The sequence below is a fragment of the Miscanthus floridulus genome, chromosome 3 (assembly GCF_019320115.1).
Source record: "Miscanthus floridulus cultivar M001 chromosome 3, ASM1932011v1, whole genome shotgun sequence".
In the NCBI taxonomy this organism is placed as follows: domain Eukaryota; kingdom Viridiplantae; phylum Streptophyta; class Magnoliopsida; order Poales; family Poaceae; genus Miscanthus; species Miscanthus floridulus.
In genome coordinates, this window is record NC_089582.1 from 7426349 (window position 1) to 7442129 (window position 15781).

The 15781-nt window shown below is 47.7% G+C and overlaps 1 pseudogene; it reads right to left on the reverse strand.

Moving 5' to 3' along the window:
- Positions 1–7945: 7945 nt before the first annotated feature.
- Positions 7946–15759, reverse strand: LOC136543077 (uncharacterized; annotated as a pseudogene).
- Between the last annotated feature and the right edge of the window lie 22 nt (positions 15760–15781).

The window sequence follows — 15781 nt, forward strand, 5'->3', positions numbered from 1 at the left end:
ACTCCTTGAAACTTAATGCACAAATATAATTTAAACTGCAGAAAATAGGGGTTATGCACCGAGGCTTGTCTGGGTAAGATATATTAAAAAGTTAGTATCTGCATCTTCAGATCATCCACCATCAACTAAAAAATAAGCCCATTGCATCATCTCCTGGAGAGAATACCATCACACCATCTTCGGATTCCCAATCATCCTTTAATTGATCTGTCGATCCATCATCGTACCTATATGATATGCAATGCGATGCAATGCAAAGACATAATTAATCGACTGCAATCGTCACTCGTAAAATACGACATACGCCTCTCGAGTTAACGGGCTAGTTCTAATGACTGACCATACTTAGACAACATATCCATGTTGTGGAACAAGGCATTATTTATTTAGCACACTAATTATCCTGGTGCTATAAACATTATTGTGAGCAGCTAATATTGCTAGGAACCTACTGTAAAGATTTCAGATCTAATACTATTACCAATTTATCACGAAATTTCCTATAAGTTTATATTTTGCAATATTAAGTATCTTAGATTAATTATATAGCTCCCAAAAATATTATCGAACTATGTGAACAAAATGTACTAATAGGTAGGTCCTAATTTTAGAGACCCAACAAAACTGGTTTCATCATTTTTGGATTCCTATACCATTTTATATGGATGTTACAATTTTTATTCCCGAGACTCAATTAGCAATCGCTTTATAAAACTAAAGGGCCAGTGGCCACACATCTGGCCCAGTGACCAGCGAGTCGACCTGGCCCACAGGCAGAGGGGTGCGATCAGCAGCCCAGGCGGGACCAGCGGACGGGCGCGCGGTGGCCTGGCAAGGCGCGCGGCACCCGGCGTGCAGCCCAAACAGTCAGGGCAGCCCAGGCGCGGACGGCCCAGCACGCAGGAGACCGGCCAGCCCAATGCGGCAGGCGGTGGCCCAACGCGGCAGGTGGCCCAGCAAGCAGGCAATGGCCCAGGCGCGGGGCGGTAGGCCGGCCCAGCCGGTCAAGCCCACAGGCGCGGTGTGCATTTTGCAGAAGGAACCCCGCACATTTCTCTATTCGCTCCGAGATCCCCAAACACTGTTTATTCGAGTCATGTATTTTGCAGTAAACGCCATGTACAAAACTTTACTTGGATTTCTCACCTTCACCTCGTCTTCTTAACCAGAGCATAGGCCGAGGAGACCAATCGCCGACCACGGAAGCGGCGCATCTAGGCGTGCGGCCGACGGTGGCGGCCACGACGCAGCAAGCACCACGGCATCGACAACATAGTGTGCTTCCGCGTGGCTGAGGGCGGGTCACGGTGGCTGTGACGCCGGGGCGTAGCGGGGCTCGACGGTGGTGCGGACACCGGCAGGGCACGGCAGGCGCGGCCAAGGCGCATTGCGGGCAGCAGGCGGTTTGCGTCCTCGGGCGGTGCTGGCAGCAAGGGGGAGGCACGTGGAGCAGCGGAGAGCGAAGGGAAAAGGAGGTTCACCGTGCACGGGCATGGCGGGTGCGGCCTTGGCGTTGGAGCGTGCCGGAGGCATCCGCGGACCGCAGCATGGTGGCTCCGGCACGGAGCGAGGCGAAGGGGCGTGCTCGCGCAACACTGAGAGGGTCGCACGGTGGCTGCAGGACCATGGGTGCGCAGCAGTCCCACGTGGACCAAGGGGCGCACGCGCGCTCGTCGGCAGGGCACTGCAGTCGGGAGGCGCACGGACCGGCGGAGCTTCATGGGGCATCAGCAGCAGGCGAGCTCGACGGACGGAAAGCGGCATGGTGCTGGGCCAGAGCGGGGAAGGAAGAGACAATGGCGGAGAAGCCGCCGGTTCGACGCGAGACGCTGCACTACAACGCGGCCATGGCGTGAATGGAGACGGCGCTGCGGCTGCAGAGTTGGGACCGCGGCACGCGCTCCCAGGCGTGAAGCCAGCAACGGCGCAGTAGCGAGGCATCACGTGCCAGCGGAGGAGAGAACCGAGCGATTGAGTGGGGAGGGCAATCGGAGCTGGGCGCCTCCTCTCGGTAGAAGAAAAAGAAAGGGGGAAGGAAACGTACAACGCACGCCCGAGGACAAACAGAGACAAGAAAAGACGAGGCAAGGCCGGTGGCATGGCGTTCGCGCGATGCGTCGTGAGTCACGACACGGCCAGCAGAGAAAGAAGACAACACGATGGTTTGGCAACTTTCATTACTCAGGCACAGCGCGGCGTGGCTTGGCCGGCCGCTGCGCGCCAATACAGAACATGAAAGGACAAGGCTACGCACAGGACACGCTGTGGAATCGTGCATCCTCGTCAACGGGGAACAGAGAAACACTCGGCCAGACTGTTTCGCATAGGAGTAGTAGGAGTACCTGCTGCTGCTAGTCATATTTAGTCTTTTGATCGCGTCATTCAGATTCATTGCCCACCCACGCATGGTCATTGTACAGCGCGTCAGAGAGTTACTTCACTTGCCGGCACAATCTCCGAGACAATTCCAGCACGAGAAATTCTATGGAGGCAGGCAGGCCAAGAACCACATGCTCCAATAAAATAAAAAATAAAAATTCGAACGAGACCACCAACTTCGCAAGCAACAGATGAGCAGTCGGTCAACTTATATAATCTTGTAGAGACAACCGACAGGGACAGCTTACCACTGCTCTTAGCGTCACTGTTACACGTAGGAGTACGTTTAAATAAAAATCAGAGAAACTCGCTTCGAAAATTTTACTTCGGTCTAAATCGCGGTGCTAAACGAGCTCGTAACACCAGGGGTGTTACAGTTTGCTTCGTGTATGATTGCATGGTTGCTTGTGTGGTGTTTTATGATCATGTCAAGTCGGTGAGTTTTACGTGTTGATCAAGAAGGAGTTTCTTTGAAGTTTTGGACTTGAAGAAGAATCAGAGTTTAAGGCAAGTATAACATGAGATCTTCCTTGTTGTCCTATACACCTTTAATCATTTAATTCATACCGCATGTGTCTACCTTGATTGCCAATAAGGATATCCTAGATATTTGATATCTTATACCTTGATTCCTATGGGTTTATGCATTGGGTCGTATGATGCTAGTGCTCAACTAAAGCCATGATTTTATAACTTGACTAATGGTATATGCAATAAACATTAAAATATGACTTTTTAGCAACATGAAAACATAAGGCTGGAGTGTTTAGCTACTTTCTAAATACTCTAGATTCATCTCCCAAAGGACTTATCTGTAAGTGATCATCCAGGACTTACAGTACAGCTGTGTGGGCTATATGGCTCTGGCTTTAGCTCAGTATGAGGATCTTTTCTAGCTCGTTAGTGGTTACCTTTATGGCGCAAGAGGGGCTCCGACAGGTATGATCTCGACCTGCCAAGAGGGTGCACTTTGGTTTCTTGGTATCTCGTTAGTCACTCCTTGGAGGGGGTTCATGCTTATTGATGGGGAAACATTAGCGGCCCTAACTTGATAGACGAACCTTTGAAAGGCTTTATAGTGAACCCTGCCGACCTTCCTTGGTAGTGGGTTAAGAGGCTCGCGACCTCAGGCGAAAGGCTAAATCACGACTCACAATGAAAGTGTACAACCTCTGTAGAGTGTAAAACTGGTATATCAGCCGTGCTCACGGTCACGAGCGGCCTTAGAACCCTTACGGAATAGATGATCATTAATGGTTAATGATGATGAACACTGATGATACCGATGATAAAGATGCTCATTAATGATTAATTGTTTATGCTATTCATTATTCATGTTTACCTGATCATGTGTTTATATGGGCTTGTGAATAAACTTGTTGCTACTCCTATGCTAAAATTGTGACCATTAAAAGCTAATCGCAGTTAAACCAATGTCAGCCTTTTGAGCCTCATGAACAACATGTTATATTTATTGAGTACGACATATACTTACGCTTGCTTTACTTTTTAAATCTTTGGAAAAATCCCAGATGGGTACCAGATTGCTACAGTTTGGAGGAATTAGACTTGTGATCAACCAGTCAGTTGTCCCTATGGAATTGGAGTCTTCACCCGAAGATCGGAGTTGTCTTTCTGCTGTTTGCTGTATAAGGTTATATTCTTTATACTAAGTACGTTATATATTAAGTATTGTCTTTTGATATTATCCTTATTTGTAGCTATATGTGAGATTTGACTTCCTGGTAGGTGACTACATACTTGATCTATATATGTGATACTATACAACTTTTTTTATCATGTTGTTTCATTTGTCACCTTCCTATAAGGATTTACTTGATCTAGGTAGGTGACTGCGGTTTCACAATTCTTTGTTACTGATTTTTATGCAATGGATTTACAACGACTGGTTAATTCATCCCGAGTGAATTGCAAGTGCAAGTGTAGTTAAACGCTGAAACACATATGACATTCAGCAGGATTATATAGGCTAGGCATGCATGTAACTCAAAACTTGAGTGGCTAAAAGAAAGCTATGCATGCAACTGGTGAGTACGCTAACAGAAATGCCTCATCGATTTAGTACAAGCTAATTTTGAGTGTCCAAAGGTGGGTGCATGTAGCATGTTAGTAATTCGGACCACAAATTAACAAACTCCACCTCGAGATGAATTCTCTCGTAGAAAATGAAGAATCACGAAGACAACTCCCTTCAGTAATCTTAATGGTCACCATGCTAGAAAATAAGCACGACCCAATTTGCTTGTATCTGGCATCATACCTCTTGTAGTTTTAAAACTAAAATTCTGCATTGCACCTATCCTATTAACATCACTGGTAGACTGCAACAGTATACGCCCAAGCATTCTCCGTGTCAGGAATTGGTCTCGTGTTGCTACCACCACAACCGCTGATGTTTTCATCGAAAGGCAAATATGCCTCTAACAGGACACCAGAAACTCACACACACGAAACACACACGAGCACAAGTGGTTTTGGTGGCCGGAAAGACTTAGCCTTTTCTGTTTTTCTCTTCTACTTATATAGCCAAACGTGAGCTACAAATCAGGCTGTGATAGAGGAATTCTTCGCGTCCGAACGACCGGACGGAAGACGCTCGCCGAACAGCGCTCCCTCCTATTTTTATGGGCTTTTTATTATTTCTTCCGGCACAATAACAATACACCGCTGGAGGGAGGTTCAAAAGAGTTACGTGTCCACATCTCCTCTGGATCTTTTCATTTTTCTTTTTCTTTTCTTTTTTCTCCGCTGGATCTTTTCATTTTTCATTTTTTTCATTTTCATTTTTTTTTCTGCATCAAATTATTATTTTTTGTTTTATGCGATTTTTTTATTATTCTTTTCATTTCCTATATTTTTATCTTTCTTATATTTTTTTCTTATTCTTTTTTATTTTCGTGCTTCAATTTATTTAATTAATTTTGTTTTAAGTGAGTTATTATTATTCTTTTCATTTTTTATATTATTTATTTTTCTTTTATTTCTTTTTACTTTTACTATAATTAATTAATTTGCTTGTTTTATTTTATTTTTGTTTTGTGTTTTATTCTTTTTTGTTTTTCTTTCTTTTTCCTTTTTCTCTTTTGCCTTTATGTTTTCTATAGGTTTTTTACTTTCTTTTTTCTATTTTAATCTAATTAATTATTTTATTTTTCATGTTTACTTTTTAATTTTTCTATATTCCATCAAATTTTATAATGTTCACGTAGTATACAATAATGTTCTATAATGTATTTTGTGATGTTCACGTAGTATAATACATATGATGCTCTATGATGTATTTTGTAATGTTGAGGTCGTATATATGTGATGTTTTATGATGTATTTTTGCAATGTTCATGTACTATACATGTGATGCTCTATGATGTTTTTTATGATGTTCACGTGGTTATTAATGTGATGTTCTATGATGTATTTTATGATGTTCACGTGGTATACATGTGATGTTCAATGATATATTTTGTGATGTTCATGTAACATACATGTGATGTTCTATGATGTATTTTTTTGAAGTTCACGTGGTATACATGTGATGTTCTATGATGTATTTTTTTGAAGTTCACGTGGTATACATGTGATGTTCTATGTTGTATTTTTGTGATGCTCACGTATTATACATGTGATGTTCTATGATATTTTTTTGATGTTCGCGTGGTATATATATGTGATGGTTTATGATGTATTCTGTGATGTTTATGTAGTATACATGTGATGTCTTATTATGTATTTTTGTGATCTTCATGTGGTATACATGTGATATTATATGATGTATTTTGTTGTGATGTTCTATGATGGTCTGATATGGTTTATAATAGTATAAATATTTCATAATTGAGACAAATCATGTACATTTGTAGTGGTGAGAAAATATTCACATTGCCTTATTAGATGTTTTGTGGTATATTTTAGGTTGTTCAAGTAACCATGTTGTTCTCTTTATTTTTCCTCTTTTTACGTGGATTTTTTTCCTTTCTATTATTTTTGTCTTCCCTTATGCTTGTTCTATCTTTTATTATTATTTTTCTATTTTTTGATATGTTAAGTTATTTATCTATTTCTATATATTTCATAGATTTTCTCATTCATTTCCTTCTATTTTCACATATATTATAATACCATTCACATGAGCATATATTGTTTTTATCCTAAATGTAAAATATTATTCTCCTTACCTTAGAACATTTGTTTTATAATGACGGAACATTTTATCATGGACCTAGAACATCGTTGTACTCAATAAAAAGAATTGTTCTATCTTCATCAGATAAATGTTCGTCGATGAAATTTTATCTAAATGTATCCATGTGAGATTTTGTTTTGAATAGTTTATTGTAAGGAATACAATGGTGCAATCAAATTTTAATTTTGATACTTGGTTTAGCAGCTATAACATTTTGTTTACTTCAAAAAAGCATTGGACATGTGCTGACGTCAGCAGTTTTGGATTTTTTATGCATGCCATGTTTCCAGCGAAACAGCCCACTAAAGAAACGGCCCACTCACCAAAAAGTCTGCTCGCGCTGCAAGCATCGCGTAAATTATTTGCCGGCCGGCGCGAGGATACGGTCCGTTCGCACGGACCCCAGCAGCGCCCCTGTGATAGCCTCCTAGTTAATGCAGAATATAATCCAACTAATCAGCCTATTACTCCTATTACTCCATGCTGAAATTTAGCTAAAGTAAATGCTATGAACCTAGACACAGGATTATTTCCAACATTCATCACTCTACTGTTGTTTGAATCCTTTGCAGTGCTTGAATTTCTACAGCTGCTGGTTTACTGGACGACCATTTGTGGCAAAGTGTATTTGGCTTGTCACTCTGTCAGAGAGCAGCAAGCACTGAACAGTGAAGAGACTCCTAGCAATATTATTATCGGATCGGTGCATCCATCTCAAACAAATATTACTACTGGTTTGGTCAAGAAATAAATGAATGCAACTGGCAAAACAAGCTTCGGATGTACTCGTTATTTGAATCAGAGCGCTACAATCTCAGTCGATCCTATTTCAGTACGTTCTCCCATGTAAAACCTTGGACTGGGAAACTGATAGAGTTGCCTGCAGAAGTGAAGGAGGCACTGCTCCAGTCCCTTGAACGTACTCAAGGTTTCCATACAAATGCGGAATCATCACTGCTGTCCAGTGGAGCAGGTGACCTTTTGTGGGCTTGCAGGCATGACGAGATGAAGCTAGAATCTGGCACAAGCAGCGCCCAGGAAAGGGACAATAATCTGCAGGTGCATGTTATTTTGACTTGGCACGTTGCAACAGGTTACTGTGAAATAGGAGCAAATGCCCAAGGAAAACTCAACAGCCATCTTGACATTCTGACAAAACTGTCCAAGTACTGTGCATACTTTAGTGGCTTCTGCACCAAAGCTTCTTCCTGGGAATTACTATGGCACATCCTGTGTATTTCGGGCAACCCATTATCATATTTCTCTGCAATTTCATGATGCCACTTTATCTAAAGGCCCGACCAAGTCACTAAGCTCAGTCATAAAATGCAAAGCAAGAGTCCCATTACGTTGCCAAAGGCGGTGTCAAGGCCTTAAACTGCTAAGCCCATTTGCACCAGTCGAAGCTCTACACTTTTTTCTCTCTAGAATGCCAGCGTGGAAAAGCAAGGCCCAAAGATGAGTCTGAAATTATCCTCCATTTGCCAGGTGCTCGATATGAGCTTTTACATTGTGTGATGGAGCTATGAATAGTATCATCTCAGTCTAGAAATCTGCTAGTATCTTCCAGCGGATGTCATCTCCTATCTCTTCAAGCTTCCTTCCAAGCAGGATCCCTTTAATCAAAATTCGCTCATGATCAGACTGCTGTTCCTTATAATGCTTCATCCACACGTATTTTGCATGCAGTGTAGTGTCTGTAGACAACATATTATGTGCTTCAAGTCTCACCTCCTGAAATGTGATTCTGGTATCTAATTCTTCGTCAGGCAGCAGCTCTGGGACAAATGCCATCAGATATGCACAGTAACTTGATAGTGTTGTGGAAATAGTACGATCGGGAACTGAACCATCTACTTCGTTTCCATCTGATGTTGCAATATCACAATATTCAGTGGCGACATGCTAAATCAACATGGTTTTGGTGTGATCAAATGCCCATCGAAGCTCACTCTGTTTGTTCCGTTGCAATGAGGATGCTCCATTTGATAGGCGACGCTTTTTGGCTTTTTTCAGAGTTCTGGCAATTGCTAGCTTCACTTCGATGGTCAACTGAATGTGGTATGGCCCCTTGATGCATGAGTTTAAGATCCCTCTTGAGAATACCGGATGGAACTCAAGACACTTACCAAAGAAACACCCAGACATGCCTCCCATGATATCAGCGATGTATGATCGGCCATGCAAATCCTTTAGTAATGCGTGCTGGCCAACCTTATTTTGCCAATATCCCAATATCCTGGGAAGCTTATTGCAATGCCTATCAAGTACAAGAAAAATGAAGAGGCCAAACATTCCAAAACAAGTGTCTGCCCCAAAGATGGACCAGATAGACCAGCGCTGTCTTATTTGTTCTGAGAAAACAATATATAGACCGGCGAACAAGCTTTACCTTAGCCCAATCAGATGACAAATAAAGATAGAGCTGCAGCAGCTCCAGTGCTATAAGCACTACCATTACTACTAGTGCAGTAACGATGGGGTCAAATCCTCCTCCGATTACTGTCCCCGTTGAGTCACTGCTCTTGTTTTTACTGTGGATGAAGTCCTTGATCGAACTCTGTATTGTGACAGGATATATAACAGATTTAGCAATGCTCAGTAGAATGAAGCGCAGCTGGTGAAGAAGTGATCATGTGCAAAAGCCAGCTCTGCCTCAATCACCCTATATGCAGCTTCATAGTTTTCCTCTGCACGTAGCAATCCTTTGAAAACAAGGTGACAAGTTTTCTTAATCTTGGCTTTGGCTTCTGGACAAGCAAGCCCAAAGAAACGGCGCCTAAACAGCCGAAACAAGGAAAACGAAAGGCATGCCTCCTTCAGCTATTGGCCATCACTTGTGCCTAATGGGCCTTCATTAGAGCACCAGATCCTGTCTAGCGTTATTATTGTGTCTTCGTGGTCATAATAGTCCTCGTAGAATGGGTATTTGTAACCATGCAGGGTAACAGGATTATAGTTGGTTGATTTCGTGTGCTCACTCTTCATGTGAAGTTGAACATATCTGCTTTGTTTGTCCAGGAAACTGCTCGCAGTCATGCTTGCGTAAATCCTCCCCCCATTCACTGAGAGCAACAAAGCAGTCAAGAATAGATACAAGAGGGGCACAAGGAAACTGGAGCTTGTAAGAATCGTTTCGTTAGCTCTCCACATGGCGAAGAGGCTGAGCACACGAAGAAGCTGCTGGATGAAGTGCCTCATGTACTGCTTGATGTCGTCAACACTGTAGGCTGTCATGGAGTTGGTGCTCCCCAGTGTTAGCCCACACACGATCACCGGCTCAGGTGAGTCGACCACTCACCAGTCTTGCCGAGTACGGCCGACCACGACAGATGTTGTCCGACCACACACTATGGCTAGAGGTAGAAGAAGCGAGGGAGAACAGAGCATACACACACAGCAGAGACACCAGCGTTGGCGGGAGCCCTGTATAGGAGATGGCAAATCTGAACTATCTGTTTTACTGAGTTGCAGTGGCAAACTATATATACAACTCTATCCATCTAGTCCTAGTACAGCTGTCATGCTACTACAGTGACTAGATAACACAGCAGGACTGACTTCTACATCTGTCCCTGCTGTGACTACAGTGCGGCAAGTGAGCTGTTCGACGCCTGCCTCTACAACGGCTACAGTACCACAGCAGGGAGCCTTTTCGGCTCCGCATTCCTTTACTGTGTGTTCACACAAGAAAGCAGTAGATTATCTAACAATTCTTCCCCTAATCCTACTGCTATCCCTTGTACCTCCTCCATGCTGATCATCTTCTTCAGCTACGTGAGTCGAAGACGTCCGAGCGGCTTAGTGAGGACGTCCGCGAGTTGCCGACCAGTTTCAATGAACTCGATGACAATCTGCCTTCCATTGACACAGTCCCTGAGAAAGTGGAATTTAACGTCGATGTGCTTGCTCCGGTCATGGAGAACCGGATTCTTCGTGAGGGCAATGGCGGGCTGGTTGTCCACCATCAGTGCTGGTGGGTGAGCTTCCACACTGGTCAGCTCGCCCAGCAGCCGGCGTAGCCACACAACTTGGCACGTCGCTGTGGCCGCCGCTACGTACTCTGCCTCGCACGTAGATAGCACCACCACCTTTTGTTTCAGCGACAACCATGATATTGGGGCTAACCCGAGGAAGATGAGCACGCCAGGGGTGCTCTGCCGTCCGTCGATGTCCCCCCGCCATGTCTGCATCGCTGAACACAGTGAGCTGCAGCCTACTTCCGCCGGTCTTGGGAGAGACGATCCCCTGATCCACCGTCCCCTTGATGTAGCGTAGTAGCCGCTTCACTGCAGCCCAGTGATCCACTCTGGGATCCTCCATGAAGCGACTGACGTAGCCCACGACGAACGCAATGTTCGGCCTCATGTGGACTAGGTAGCGCAGACCACCGACGATACTCCGGTAGAGTGTTACATGGACCTTCACCGTAGTACTGGCCTTCGTCAGCTTCAGCCGCTCCTCCATCGGAGTCACGCATGGCTTACACTCGGCCATGCCGCTCCGCTCCAACAGCTTCGAGGCATATGTGCTCTGACCGAGCGTGAGTGCCTCCTTCCCCTGTCTCACCTCGATGCCGAGGTAGTAGGAGAGCACGCTGAGATCGCTCATTCAAAAACGAGCCACCATCTCACGCTTGAAGATGTCGATATCCTCCACGCGTGCGCCGGTGACGATCAAGTCGTCCACATACACGACGACGATGAGCTCCTCCTTCCCCCATCATCACATGTAGAGCGCGTGCTCGGTTGCGCACCTTGTGAACCCAAGCTCGCCCAGCGTGGCGTCAAGCTTGGCGTTCCACGCTCATGGGGCTTGCCGCAGCCCGTAGAGTGTCTTGCCCAGTCGGAGCACCCTGTGCTCCGCTCCCTTGATGGCGAAACCCGGAGGTTGTCTAACGAAGACCGTCTCTGCCAGCTCGCCGTTGAGGAAGGCTGATTTAACGTCCAGGTGATGGACGCGCCAGTCCTTTGCTGCTGCCAAAGCTAGTAGCAAACGGACGGACTCCATGCGCGCTACCGGCGCAAAGACTTCCTCAAAGTCGATGCCCTCGCGCTGGATAAAGCCTCGGGCGACGAGGCGCGCCTTGTACTTGACAATGGCCCCTTGCTCGTCCCGCTTGACTTTGTATACCCACTTCAGGCTGATCGAACGGCATCCTGGAGGTGGATCGATGAGCTGCCAAGTCTTGTTTTCCTCGATCGCCTTCATCTCCTCCAGCATCGCCCGTCGCCAATTTCCATCGCGCTCGGCCAGCGCAAACATGGGTGGTTCCTCTGTACTGACGAGCAGTAGCTCTGGGTCATTGAGCAGCCGACCCGCCAGGCCTGAGGGTCCTGTGCCGCCGACGATGTCATCCAGCCTACAGAACCGCACCTCCTCACCTTCGTGGAAGGCATCCACGAACTCAGTGATGTCACTTGGAGGTAAGGCGAACTCGATCAGTGTTGATGGAGTTCCCTGTTCCACCGGAGTGCTCGGCACCCCGGATGTAGTGCTCGGCACTACTCCTAGACAGCTCGTCATAACTCCTGTAGTGCTCGGCACCACTGTAGGAGTGCCGAGCCTCAGTCTTGGAGTGGTCGGCACCACTTCAAGACCTCTTGGCTCTGCTATGGGAGTGCTCGGCACCCGTCCTGCAGTGGTCGCCACCACTGCAGAACCTTCCGACACCACTCCTGGTGTGCTCAGCATCGCTCTAGGAGTGCTCGGCACTCCTCCCGGAGTGCCCGGCATCCCTCCCGAAGTGCTCGACACTGCCCTAGGAGTGCTCGGCTCTATTGCTGGAGTGCTCGGCACCCCTCCTGAAGTGCTCGGCACCTCTTTCCCAGCATCTCCACCACCGTGGATGACCAAGTGCTCGACGACGAAGGTGCTGGTGATGCCACCAGCTTCCCCCGTGCTCGGACTATTCCAGTCCCAAGTCGCCTTCTCGTCGAACATGACATCGCACGAGACAAGCACCTTGTCTCCGCGTGGGTCGTAGAGCCGGTACGCCTTGGTACCCTCTGCGTAGCCTAGGAACACCATTGGTGTGCTCCTGTCCTCTAGCTTGGTCAGGACCGGCTTCGTCTTCCTGACATGGCCGATGCTGCCGAATGTCCGGAGGAAGGACATGCTCGGCTTACGTCCATGCCAAGCCTCGAATGGCGACTTGCCCTTCAGGGCCTTGGTGGGAGCGCGGTTGAGGATGAACACCGTCGTGGTCATCGCCTCACCCCAGAACCTTGCCGACATGCCTTTGGCCTTCATCATGGATCGAGCCATGCCGACCACCGTCTAGTTCCGTCGCTCCACCATGCCATTTGTTGTGGCGAGTACGGCGCGGTGTGGTGTCTCACCACACCCTGATCCACGCATTACGTAGCAAACTCCACCGAAATGAATTTGCTGCCGCGATCAGTCCTCAGCACGCGGAGCTTCTTGTCGCTCTCGGCCTCCGCGCGCATCTTGAACTTCTTGATCGCCGCCGCCGCTTCATCCTTGCTTGTTAGAAGTTGCAGCCACATGTAGCAACTGCAATCATCCACGAGCAGGAGGAAGTACCGCCGACCACCGTTTGTGGCTGGCATGATCGGCCCACAGAGATCGGTATGGACGAGCTTGAGAGCGTCCTCTGCGTGATACTTGGCCACCTTTGGGAATGGCAGCCTCCTCTGCTTCCCAGCCAGGTAGCTGTCACATAGCTCGCCTCCGTGCTCGATGTGGGGTAGCCCTCAGACCATTTTTTCCAGTCGACCAAGCGCGTCGAAGCTGAGATGTTCGAAACGGGCATGCCACAACCACGGCTCCTTAGTGTGCCTTGCCGCCAGGCACACCAGCTGCTCTACCTTCAGGTCGAGCAGGTACAACTGGTTCTGGGACCTCTTCACCTTAGCGAGAAGTCGTTGTTCCTAGTCCCTGATCCTAAGGACTCCGTCCTTGATCAGTACCTCGCTACCGCGCTCATACAGCTGGCCAATGCTGATGATGCTTGAACGCAGCTGCGGGATGTAATATACATCCGTTAGCGCGCGGTGCTCCCCGTTCTGGCACCTGAAGATGATGCTGCCGCACCCTTGGATAGCCACCCTTGAGCTGTCACCAAACTTCACTGTACCGGTAACATCGCCGTCGAGCTCGGAGAAGGCTGCCTTGAAGCTGTTATGTGGTTACTGGCACCAGAGTCCAGGTACCACCACTGCTTCTGGTCAGTGCCCACACGTCCGAGGAGGACTTGGCCGCATGGTTCGTCGAGGTTGACAGCCTTCAGGGCCTTCCCAGGTCCTTCCACCGTCAACACCTCTCCCTTCTCCTTGGCCTCGACATCGTGCAGTGCACAGAACATTGCTATCAGGATAGTGGCCTCATCCTCAGCATGAGCTTACGTCAGATGAGCCTCAACCTTCTTCTTTTGCTTGCGATTTGGGCACTCCCGTGCCCAATGGCCTGTCTTCCCGTAGCGCTGACAGGCGTTGGGGTCGACCTGCTTCTTCCTCTCCGAAGAAGCCTTGCCGCGGCGCTTGCCATCGCCACCGCGGCTAGAGGAGGCTACCCCGGAGTTCCTCCGAGCAGCCCACTCCTCCTCTGTCAGCAGCAGTTTGCTGCAGTCCTTCGTTGCTGTCGCCTGCTCCAGGCGTTCGTCCACCGCTCGCAGATGGCCTGTCACATCCTCAATGGTGAGGGTGACCAAGTCCAGCATTGTCTCTATGGAAAGAGCGATCTGAATGTACTTTGTCAGCACAGAGTGGAGGTACTTGGAGACCGCCTCCTCTTCGTTGATGGTGACACCGTGGCTCTTCAGCTTGGTGATGAGCGTCTGTAGGCGGAGGGAGAAATGCTCCACCGATTCACCATCCTTGAACTTAAGGTTGGCGTACTCCTGTTCAGAAGCTGGACTGTCGCCTTCTTTGCGCTGTCAGAACCGACGCGCATTGCCGCAATAGCCTCCCACGCCTCCTTAGCAGGGCTTTTCGTCCCCAACGGCTCCCTGTACTCTGCCGGTACAGTAGCGATGATAGCCTACATGTCATCTTTTTCATTGTCGGTGTCCTTGTCAACAGCATTCCAGAGCTGTCAGGCTCTGAGCTTGACCTTCATGGTCACCGATCACTCTCCATAATTGGTACGAGTCAGCGTCGGCCAACTGGTGCAGCTGACCTCCCGCACCATGCGAACAACGACCTGCTGTCGTGGTTGGGTAGCCACAGTAGGGCCATTGCTGTCGCCCATCTCCGAACCGTCCGTCATCGCTAGCGGTTAGTCCGGTGACGGCGCTTGTATAGCTCTGATACCACTTGTTAGTCCACACAGGATCACTGGCTCAGGTGAGTCGACCACTCACTAGTCTTGCTGAGCACGGCCGACCACGACAGGCGTTGTCTGACCACACAATATGTCTAGAGGTAGAAGAAGTGAGGGAGAACAGAACATACACACACAGCAGAGATACCAGCGTTGGCTAGAGCCCTGTATAGGAGATGACAAATCTGAACTCTCTGTTTTACTGAGTTGCAGTGGCAAACTATATATACAACTCTATCCATCTAGTCGTAGTACAGTTGCCATGCTGCTACAGTGACTAGATAATACAGCAGAACTGACTTCTGCGCATGTCCTTACTGTGGCTACAGTGCAGCAGGTGAGCCGTTCGGCGCTTCTTTGCAACGGCTATAGTACCACAGCAAGGAGCCTTTTCGACGCCGCATTCCCTTGCCGTGTATTCACACAAGAAAGTAGTAGATTATCTAACACCCGGGGCCATGACGAGCGGAAAAGCACACGCTGAAGCAACTGGCTCGCGGCAGAAGGCGGAGACGACCGTGCAAGCCCAAGAGTATAGATCACAAGAGGGGTGTTGATGGTGTAGGCCAGCCAGAGCGAGTGCTTGATGTATGCATTCGTAGAGCACCGCCGCCGCCAGCCCAAGACGACCTGAACCGCGTGCAGGAGAACCGATAGCACGAAGAACACTTGAAGCTGAGTGATGATGCCTCTTTATGTGTGTAACCAAGAGGTGAAATCTTCAGCACCTGTTGACCCGTTCACTTTCGATTCACTTATTTCGTTTCGCCTAATAGCAACTAGCCTTCAATAAAGAGTGGTGACACCGTGCCCTTGTAATGTCTGTGGAGAATTGAAGCAAACATGTCAAAAGAAACAGGAATTGAGAATGAGGTCGTCTCAGCTAACAAGTACATGTTCGAACGTGATCTCAGCCAA